An 11,264-nucleotide genomic window follows, 5' to 3' on the forward strand; every position below is an offset into this window, starting at 1 on the left:
CTTTTTTTGTGAGAGAAGAGTGTAATGATTATGGGTTGGATGTGATGTTTTGTTTGTTGCGGCTAAAATAACCTATTTTGTTTTTTGTGGCTATTTTAGCCCCAACCTTGCCAAATGGACCCTTAAGAACATCTAGAATTTTTATTATTATTATTTATAACTAAAATATAATTTCTCTAGAGAATGAGAGGGTTTAGGACAAAAACAGGTATGGATATTAAATGAGAGGAAGTGTGGCGTAAATTTTTAAATAATTTTTTCTTTTTACTTTTTAAATTCAAATAATTTATATATACTTAAAAGGAAAATATTTTTTAATTTTCTAAAAAAATCACTAAATTCAAAAAAATATATAATTTAATATTTTAGGACATGAAATGTATATTGTCTTAAGTGTAAATATTTTATAACATATTTTTGTATGCAATGAAAATATATATTTTTTACGCTATACTTTTGCATGTCAAAACAAAATCGGATTGATTTTTTTTTTAGAAGTTTTCACAACATGCATAACATGTCATGTAAGGTTATAATATTTTATAACATGAAATATATGTTGTCTTAAGTGAAAATATTTTATGACATATTTTTGTAAGTCGTAAAAACATACATTTTTTATGACATATTTTTACATGCCATAAATATATAAGTTAACGACTTACATGGTATGTATGCTGTTATTGAAAAAACATTAAAGACTTGCAAAAAAAAATTAATTCTTAAAATGTACTAACTATGACATGCATTCGATACATGCCATAAACATAATACTGTAAATAATTAGTTTTGTTGTAGTACTAGGTAGTTTGGTTATTTTGTAAGAACTTGTCCTTGTAGACAAAGAAAAGTGTCACCTGCATCTTTGGATAAAAAAAAAAAAAATCTAATTTTGGACTTTTGGCCAAGAGCCCATATATATATGTATATATTTTTAATAAAATAAAAAGAAAGAAAAAAAAAAAAGAAGAAGATGATGGGGAAAGAAAGAAGAAAAAAAAAAAACTAGTTTAGCATTTGCAATTGAGAAATTCAGTCCAAACTGTATGAAACTCAACCCAAAAACCCACGGAAAGCCTATCTCGGCCCATTTCACTAGCCCAATAATACACATAAGAGGCCTGCTACCTTTTTTTAACAAACATTGGCATATTAAAGCCCATATTAATATAGATTTAAGGCTATGTTTATATTTTAAAAAAATGAATTAAAAGTTAAATTTTAATAATTTGTTTCCCATTCAATTAGGATTAGAATGAAAGAGTAGTAAAATGTGGGAAAGAGAAAAAAATAAAAAAATAAAAAAATTATCTAAATTTATTTAGCATGAGAATAGTAAAAAGTATAAGAAAATTTAAATTTCTTATACAACTCAATTTTACAAAAAAAAACACAATTTTTTTCTTCCCTCTAGCCAAAGTCGGTAATTGTTATCTCACTTTTAATTTCTCTTATAACTTTATCTCACATAATTTCATCTTAATGAAATATCTACAAGAAATTTCACCTTTTTTTTCACTTTACTTTTTATCATTTTTGTCTTTCCATCATAATTTTCACTCTAAACGTCCACTTTTTGGTTTAATTTCTCTTATAGTTTTAGTCTAATTACGTTCGCGTCTTTCTTCAAAAACACATATATTAATGACATTAAATTTGACAATGATTGTTTTTTTATGCCCTTCTATTTTTATTGAGTAATGCTATATGTATCAATTACTGTGCTAACTAGTATATCAATTGATAATGTGACATAGTTTAAGATATTTTTGATATTTATAATTTGTTTAATGAGTGAGGTCAATAATAATATCATAACTAGTGTTCGTACACTAGTTACTATACTAATTGGTACATATAACACTACTCATTTTTATTTGCTAAAAGACCAATTTGTATCTAAACAAATTAACTTAATTAACTGATCTTTCAAAACGAATTGGCAAGAGTAAACAAGTAATTTAATTTTTTTCAATCGATAAAAAATTAATTATAAGGAGAAAAAATCATCACATTAAATTAAACAATTAAAGTTCAGCAATACACGAAGTCCGTTTATTGACTCAAAATATGTCACATGTGAAAATTTATTACAGATGTGGTACGGCTGGTATGGAGAGAGTTTTATACATTAGACATAAATAATTAACTCAACTTGTTGGGTACATTTTATCAAAATTTTGAATTTTTGGGTATCATTTGGTAATATTTATAGTTTTTTTTTTCAGAAAAATTATTAAAGATTTTTATGTTTATTTTTAGTAAAATGAAAATTAAAAAAAAAATAAATTTTTTCTTCTTTTTAAATGAAAACAAGTGAAACGGTTGTCTTGTCACTACAACAAAAAGAAGCTACGACAACGTTTTTTTTATGGCATTTTTATTAAAACGCCATCATTGATCAATTAAAAATTAAAAACTACAGTGCTGTGTTAATTAAATTTCAAAACAGTGTTGTTGTGGGTGCACATCTGACGCCGTTACATATTCTATCTCACTCTTTCCCTCTCTCTCACTCTTGCTCGAATTCACTCTCTCTCACTCTCACCTTCGCTCGAAGTCTCTCTCACTCTCTGTCTCATTCTCACTCTCTGTACTCATCTCTTCATCAGATCTATGAAGTTTGTCGAAGATTTGAAGGTTGATTCCTGAAGATTCGAAGGTTGATTCTCCAGATTTGCAGTTGTCTCTCGCTGTCGCTCTCATTCTCTCTGTCTTAGTCTCGCTGTCGCTCTTGCTCGAATTCTCTCTCTCTCAGTCTCAGTCTCAATCTCTATACTCATCTCTTCATCAAATCTATGAAGTTTGTTAAAGATTTGAATGTTGATTCTTGAAGATTCGAAGGTTGATTCTCCAGATTTGCAGTTTCTCTCACTCTCGCTCTCGCTCTCGCTCGAATTCTCTCTATCGCAGTCTCGCTCTCGCTCTTGCTCGAATTCTCTCACTCTCACTCTCTGTACTCATCTTTTCATCAGATTCGAAGGTTGATTCTTGAAGATTCGAAGGTTGATTCTCCAGATTTGCAGTTGTCTCTTTCGATTTTGTGAGTTTCAATTTGTTTAGGTTTTTTTATTTTTAATAGATTTTTTACATTCTAACTCGATTAATCTACATGAAACCTGTTTGAGATTTGGTTTCTCAAATCTGTAAGTTTTTATTAGATCTCTCTCTCTCTCTCTCTCTCTCTCTCTCTCTCTCTCTCTTCTTTGTGTATACTGTTATATATATATATATATATATATGCTGTTAGAATTGCAATATTACTTGGGATTTGCTCTTTATTTTTAGATTATAACTTCTCATTCTCTTTTGTTATTGGCAGAGGGTATTTTTTTACTCTGTATCTGGGTTTAAAATATTTTGTACTCATTCCTTTCAGGAGCAAGCAGAAGTTAATAACTTACATTCAATAGCATTTTGTTATATCATGTAATGTACTTCAAATTGTTGTAAAACCCCAAAACATATATTTTTTCCTCATTGATTTGTAATAATTTGACCTGAATGCCACTGATTTGTAATTTTCCTCAATAATCAACTAAAGAAATAAATGTTCCCCTCTCTCTCTCTCTCTCCCCCTCTCTCTCATTTTATTTTTTTAAATAGGTTAGTTAAGGAGACTGGAACCTGTGTCTGTTTATCAAGGGAATGTGACCCAATTCAATGGGGTGTCTCCTTGGTGGCATTAATGTTTCCTCTTTTGTTACTGGTTTATTATGAATGGCTCTTTTATCCAGCTTTCCAATTTAAGATGCCAAACTATTTTGTAAACTGTTTGTTCTTAGGAAGAAGTCTTCAAAGGATTTTAAGCATTGGACGGATTTTCAATATGGTATTTTACAAATAAAAAAATTATTTTTGCTCTATTTCAATTGTTGCTGATAACTCTTTACGTTGGATCCAGTGACTGCTGATCCAAACCTAAATATTTGACCTATTTATTGTTTTCATTTATATATTTCTATGTTCATCTGATATGCAAGTTAGATGCCCCGTCGTTCTTAAAATCTGGAAGCCATATCTTCAGTCAAAAGAGAATGAGAAGTTATAATCTGAAATTATTTTTGTGCTTGAAACATTCACAATGCATTGTGATTTATGCATGTAGGTTCAAAAGAGGCTCTTAGAATTCATACTTGCTGCATTCCATCGATCTCCTGATTTTGTTGCACTTCTGAAGGTATTCTCCTGACCAAATTATGCCTATACTTTTCGGTTGCAAGTCAATTATGTTGGAGCTTTATTGATTACTTACCTTAGTATCATTGTCACCTGCTATGTCGAATGTAATTCTAGATCTGGAAAATGGAAAGTAAGAGTGCATATAAATTTTAAACAGACATGGAGTGGAAAGTAGGAGTGCGTATTAACTGCTAAAGCATGTATTGGTAGCGTACACTTATTTTGATGTAGTGCCTTTACTATTCACTTGGATTTTTTTCTTTGTTCTTGGGATCCTATGAGTTTCTGTTGGGTTGTCATAATAAACCTCAGTATGCAATCTTTGTAATGAGTTTCTGTTAGTGCCTTCTCATTCTTCATCCTCCTTATCCTCTAGTTCTTTGTAATGCGTTTAGGAGTCTCTTCCTTTTACCAATCAAAGTGGAAAGGAAAGAGAAATTCTGCTCCATATGGTTGAATACATGTGTGTCTGTTTCCCATTCATGTAAATTTGGTAATTCGTTAGTGCTATAAAGATTGTACGTAGCTAATACTTCTACTACAGGTTCTATTTGATTCTGTTATGCTTGAAAACATCTTTTTGATTTTTTCATTGTCATTGGTGATGCTGCTGTTTTTCCTTCTTCATTGGTGATGCTTCATTTTTGCATTGTCATTGGTGATGCTACTGTTTTTCCTTACTGGAATTTATTACTTTGGTTTGCGTATATATTGTTTTGGATGAACTATATTTTATTATTGTCTCTCTTATTGATTGAATATGCACACAGTTGTAGACACCCCATTTTTGACCGACCTTAAGACTCAGACGTCACCAGTTGAGCGCTTGGTGATACTGCATATTGTGCTCGTTCAGAAGTTTCAGAGTCTCGGCTGCGAGCCTTGCCTCCGGACTTCCGGACTCTTTCATGTTTTGCCTCGGTTTGCGAACCAGGCTCGGTTTTCTCTGTTTCTCTTCCCGAAGGGAGGGAGAGGTCTCATAGACCATCTCTCAGTGGCCGTAGGCCACGTTTCGTGGTCGTAGGCCATTTTTGCCCGTTTGGAGTCCGGTTTCCGATTTTTCGGAATCGTTGGCCGTGTGCCTCGGTTCGGGACCGCTTAACCATCTCCGTTTGCTCCGGTTTTTGGCATACTTCTTATTTGCTCCCTTTTGAGGGACACTGTGGCCCGAGAAACCAACTTCATGGTCGAACACCACTCCCGGTGCCTAACAGTCAGTTTTTAGGGCCCCGAACTGCGCGTTTCGGCCCCCGAACCTTCGTTCTGCATTGGTTTTGGTTCATTTTTGGCAGAGACCTCTGTTTCATTGGTAAGAAGGCCGTAGAAGGGTGGGAGGCCAGTAATTGTTCTGTTAGCCAACTTTATCCCTTCATCGCCTTCCGTCGCCCGATTTTCCTCACTTCAAAGCCAATGTTGAACACCCTTGGGCCATTTTCTTAAACCCTAAACCACATATTTGTGATGTACACAACTGGGAGGCCACCAATATTTGGTGGCCGGCCAGTAATCCTTTCTGACCCTTTTGAACCCCTTCTAAAAGTGGGTTGTTCTCTCTCCTGGTTCACTTTTTTCAGTGTTTAACCACAGGGTTGTGTTGTGCACACATCAGAGGCTCTCTATTTGTGGTGGCCGGCCATTAATCACACTTAACCCTTTTGACCCTTGGCCGGCCGGCCATGGGAAGTAGCCGGCAGGCCACCTGCAACCTAGATAACTGGCCGGCCAGAATCCTTACATCAGCTACAGTGCAGATATGCATCTGTTTTCCCCCCAGATTCTGTATCCGGGGGGCTGCATTTTAGAGGGAAACTTGGTTTGTTTTCCCTCCATTTTTTCCCCCTTTTTCCCCCATTTTTTGGCTATATAACAGGGGCTCCAGCTCTGTTATTAGGGTTACAAAAAATCCCCCTCAAGCCTCTTGTTGTATCTCTCTCTCTCTATACACTTCAACCCTCCAACCTCTCAAGTCCCACACCCTTTTCTTCATCAACCCATAGCCCCACCCTTCCATCCTTCATTCCAGCAGCTGGAGGTTGTTCTTTAGAGCCTAGGAGTGTTGCAACTCAAGCCGAGGAGCTGCCAAAGACAAGTCTTCAAGGGTGAGCTTCCATTTTCCCTTTTCTACCCTTTTCTTGATCTATTTGTAAGTCATTCTTGCTTGCTGTTTTGGACTCCGACCCTAACTGGAACTCGGCTTATTTTGAGCCATTTTACATGTTTGTTTAAGGGTATTTACCTGTTTGAGGTCTCCTTGTTACACTTGCTTTATTACTCCCCTTGTATGCCATTTTCTTGTGTAGTATTTTTGGCTTATGTATAAACTGTTTTGAGCTCTGTCATGAACTGAAAAGTAGCTTATTTTGAGCCCTTCTTCAACATTGTTGAAGGGCTCATTGCTGTTTGAGGCTTTCATTTATCAGTTGCCTTTATATCTCTCTTTTGGCCATATTTTTGCATGATTTGTTAGCCTCTTTTTGTTCTGTTTTTGGGTCCTTGTCCGAACTACAAATGGCCTTATTTTGACCCCCTCTTCATGTTTCATTAAGGGTCTTTTACTGTTTGAGGCATCCTTTATATACTTTGTGTTATATCTCTCTTTTTGGCCTTATTTTGCATAGCATTTTGAGCATATTTTCTTACTGTTTTGGATCCGGCCATCAACTGTAAAGTGAAATATTTTGGGCCCCTCTTCAACATTGTTGAAGGGCCCTAATCTGTTTGGGGCCAGCAGCTGTGAGTTGCTTCTTTACCTCACATTTAGGGCCGTTTTTGCATGCTAGTTTTGCCCTATTTGTGTTTACTGTTTGGCCTTTCTTAGAACTGCAAACATGCTTATTTTGGGGCTTCCTTGAATCTGTCTTCACATGTCATAAGCAAATAATGCATGCTTGATGTAGCTACAAGTCATTTCATGTGCTTAAATCTTGCATTTCAGGACCATTTCATGCATCGGGTGCCATATTCCTATGATTCGGGGCTGTTTTAGGTCATGTTTTGCTGCTGAAATTTGTATGTTTGTATGTCATATTTCATGCCTTGCCATGTCTTGATAGAGTGGCATTTTGTGCCTTAGGGTCGGTCCTCGGTTTGCGTGCATATGTGCACGCATCTCGAGTTGTCTCATTTTCATCTTATGGCCTCCTATGTGAGTGTGGCTGAGGTCCACTTGTGTTGGTGTAAGCTCATATTGCATTGTGTATGCCATTTCATTTCATAGCATTGTGTATGCTAGGCCGTATGTTAGCGCATTGTGCATGTCGTGTTACCTCGTGCATCGTGTATGCCATTTCATAGCATTGTGCATGCTAGGTTGTATATTAGTTGCATTCATGCATATCATGCATATTGCATTGTGCTTGGGATAGGAGTTAGCCCGAGCACGGGAAACGAGGTACGTTTCGCACTCCGAGTGACGGAACGTGTCTCAATTCCCAGTCACCGACGCTCTGGATTATCCATGATGGAGTTAGGTTTTAGTTGAGTTTTCATGTGCATTCATTCTATATTGAGTAATGCAAATCGACTCCTCGGCCATCATGCATCGATATGCGTGATTGGTGGCACGATGATCGAGGCATGCATACATCTGTGAAAATATATTGTTATGCCCCTTTCCTGCTCTCTGTTGCAGCAAATCAAGAAACAGCAACCTTCCGGAGCTTGGCGCGCTTTCCAAGGATAATCGCAAAACAGAGGCTAATTGGGGCATCCTAGTGGATTTCCGCACAAGGCAGTCCAGACATACATCATCCATCATCTGAAGAAGAGTCAAGGCAGTCCCTGGCTTGCATGCCAGTTTATAGCTTTCTTAATTAATTTGTAAATTAATTAGGGATTTGTATATTATTCGGACTGTATTATTTGGACTGTATTACTTGGACTGTATTATTCTTTTGGACCCTCTGCGCGAGGGCACAACTGTAATAAGTGTGCGTGTGTGTGTTGTATGTCTTCCAACCCCACGTCTTTCTTCCCTTTTATTTACCCGCTTATGATGGTTAGATTAGGGCATGTTTCAATTAGCATACAGTATGACAGCATGTTTGCATCATTTATCTGTTTTGCATGCACCGGGCTCGGCGCATCATACTAACTGCATTGTATTTTCAATTCCAAGTTGAATACATATTAACTGTAGTATTTCATACGCCATGTTTAGAATAGCCGAGCCTGCTATAGTTGCATTTTTGCATGTGTTGCATTAGGTATTTCTGTATAATTAGGATCATGCATGGATTTCTAATTAGCTTCTTTTTTGGCTTGGAGTACTCGGTAAGTTTTATGCTTTAGCATCCTTGCATGTGTGTGAGTGACTGCCATGAATAGCATGCTTACCATGAGGCTATTTGCTTATGTGATATAACTGCCTGAATGCCTGTGGGTGAAGGTTGGGTTATTTGGATTGGAACAAATCATTGACTATGAGTTTTAAGCCCACTAGATAGTGGCAAAACCATCTTTTCTTAAGCCCACCTGATGGTGGCAAAATCTGCATCTTTAAAGCCTACTTGCGCGTAGCAAACCATCTTTCAAAAACAAACATGACATGTTTTGTTCCAATTCAGGCGACCCAGTCTATACTTGTATGCTGTGCGCATCACATAGTAAATCTAGGCTAATAACCGGAATAAGAACGCATAATGTTTTCAAAAATAGATATCATGGTTAGTAGAGGCCGATCTTTGATCGGGCGAGCGGGGGTGCTCACGAAGTGACCTTCCCCAATCGTACCCAAGTTCCCGAGCTGAGGCGACTTTGGTGATGACGGACACGTGGCCTTAGGCAATAAGTCAGGGTTTCCTAAATTTCCCAAAATAAAACATTTAGGTGGCGACTCTGTATCTGGCAAAGCAGTCCATGTTTGGCACTTCTTTCAAAAATCTGTTTTCTCAAAAACGATTTGCCGGATTTGGACTCTTTGGTTCAGACTTAGAACCGTGACAATTTGAGAGTCCTGAGCTGTAGTGACCCCAAATGAACAGAACGGGACTCACCCTCCCGGGGCGTTCGGGAGACGTCTACAGTTTCTGGCGACTCTGCTGGGAATTTAGAGAACTTGACTCGAACTCATGATATCTGGTTTTGACTACACTTGTGTGTCTCTTTGCATTGCATTTGCATTAGTGCGCCTAGGACATCGTGTTTTCCATCTGCTATTCCTGAACAGTTTGCCGGAGGCTTGTCTTGTCAAGGCATGACCATAAGGCTAACCGGTTGTGGGCTCTGCCAGTATGGGAACACAAACCCCGGTTTTACCGGGGCACCCTTTTTGACCATTCGACCTAGTGCATATTCGGATCCGTAGTGACCATTCCAAACTAGGACAGGTTGTTTACCCGTTTATAGGTTGTTTGAAACCGCTGCGTGCGTAGTGAAACCCTAGCTCCTGACAAAATAGGACAGGGAAACCCTACCCCAATATAGGGTTGTTTTGGCTCTCACTTATCTGTTATGTGCTTTAGAGTGCATCTCTACAGGAATGCATGTATCAGTTTATGAGTTTGGGCATCAGGCCTACGGGCATCAGTCAGTATTTGAGAATCAGTCTTCAAGGGTATCAGAGATTCAGTTTTGGGGACAGTGATTCGGGGACAATAATCAGTGTTGGAGGACAGTGTGTATTCAGCTTGTCGACCGTGTGTTGTTATGCCTGGCTGTGTGTCATGCATTTATTTTAAGCTGTTATGTTGTCTGTTTATCTGTTTATTTATTTCCTTATTGCTTTATTTGTCTTTTACTAGGGCAGTTCTAGCACAATTGCTTCCAACCCAGTAGACATTCCCCAAGCACTTTGGACACGAGGTCGTCGACTCAATCGATCCGAGGATCTAATTGACTGACAGCTAGTGTTTTATTCTCTACCCCCCGTTGTCAGAAGAAAGCCGAGAAAGCGCAGTGTGTCAGAACAGAGGTTGTCAGAACAGTGGGTTATTCCATCAGAGGACAGTAGGACTTAGGTCTCAATTGTTGCTTTAGAAATAGACTTACCAGTTAGTCGGATGGATCAGCAAAATGCATCAGGGATGGAAGCTCTGAAGCGCCAAATGTAGGAGAGCATGAGACAAATGCAAGAGGATGCCGCCCGTCAAGCGGAATTCTCCAAACAGCAGGCCGCGATCTTGGCCTAGCAGGTCGAGCTAATTACCAGACTGCAACAGCAGAATGCAGCATCTGCTTCACATCAGGTTCCTCCTCCGCCAGGGGCTCCATTACCCGAGCAGGCACCCACTGTCCAGAACGCTCTGCCAAACACCCAGAACACTGTGCCAAATATCCAGAACATACAAGAGGACACGAACCTTCCAACGGGGCCAGCTCTGCCCCCGCTTCCGCCTCAACTGTCCAAGACCCATACACCCAACCACCCGGACTCCCCTTTTGAGTTCGAAATAGATCATACAACTCTGAAACTGAGCAAGCTTGAGAAGCTCTTCAAGAAGTCACAAGTGGTGAAGGCTATTCCGGATATCGAGGACGGATATACCGATGTGGCCGTGACATTGCCCGATAGGTTCAAGATGCCGCAAATTGACCGCTTTGACGGGTCCGGGGACCCCATGGTCCATCTTCGGCTATTCTCAGACATCCTGCGGCCAAGGGGCCTAACCCGACCACAAAAGCTCTCTCTGTTCGGCCAAACCCTGTCGGGTGTGGCCGCCATCTGGTACGCAAAGTTAGAGGATGAGGTAAAGAGGAGTTGGGATGAAATGGCCGAGGCCTTTGTCGCACAATACTCGTACAATACCCAGATCGAGATTACAACTCGTGATCTCGAAATGACAAGGCAGGAGCCCAAGGAAACTTTCTCAGATTTTGTAACCCGGTGGAGGGCAAAGGCGTCAATGATGACTTTGAGGCCCACTGATAAGGACCAAATCCGGATGATTGTGCGCAATCTCCAACCAAAGTTGATGCAGAAAATGATTGTGCTCCCCTTTTCCACTTTCTCAGATTTACACGAGATGGGGGTACAAATCGAAGATGCAATGAAACAAGGTCTGATTGACCAGGATAGGGAGCAACCGAGGAGGACATTCAACCGTAACAACAATGCAGGCCCGAGTGGCGCTGCAACCGCCAGA

The sequence above is a fragment of the Camellia sinensis genome, chromosome 5 (genome assembly GCF_055761805.1).
Source record: "Camellia sinensis isolate YWXY chromosome 5, ASM5576180v1, whole genome shotgun sequence".
In the NCBI taxonomy this organism is placed as follows: Eukaryota; Viridiplantae; Streptophyta; class Magnoliopsida; order Ericales; family Theaceae; genus Camellia; species Camellia sinensis.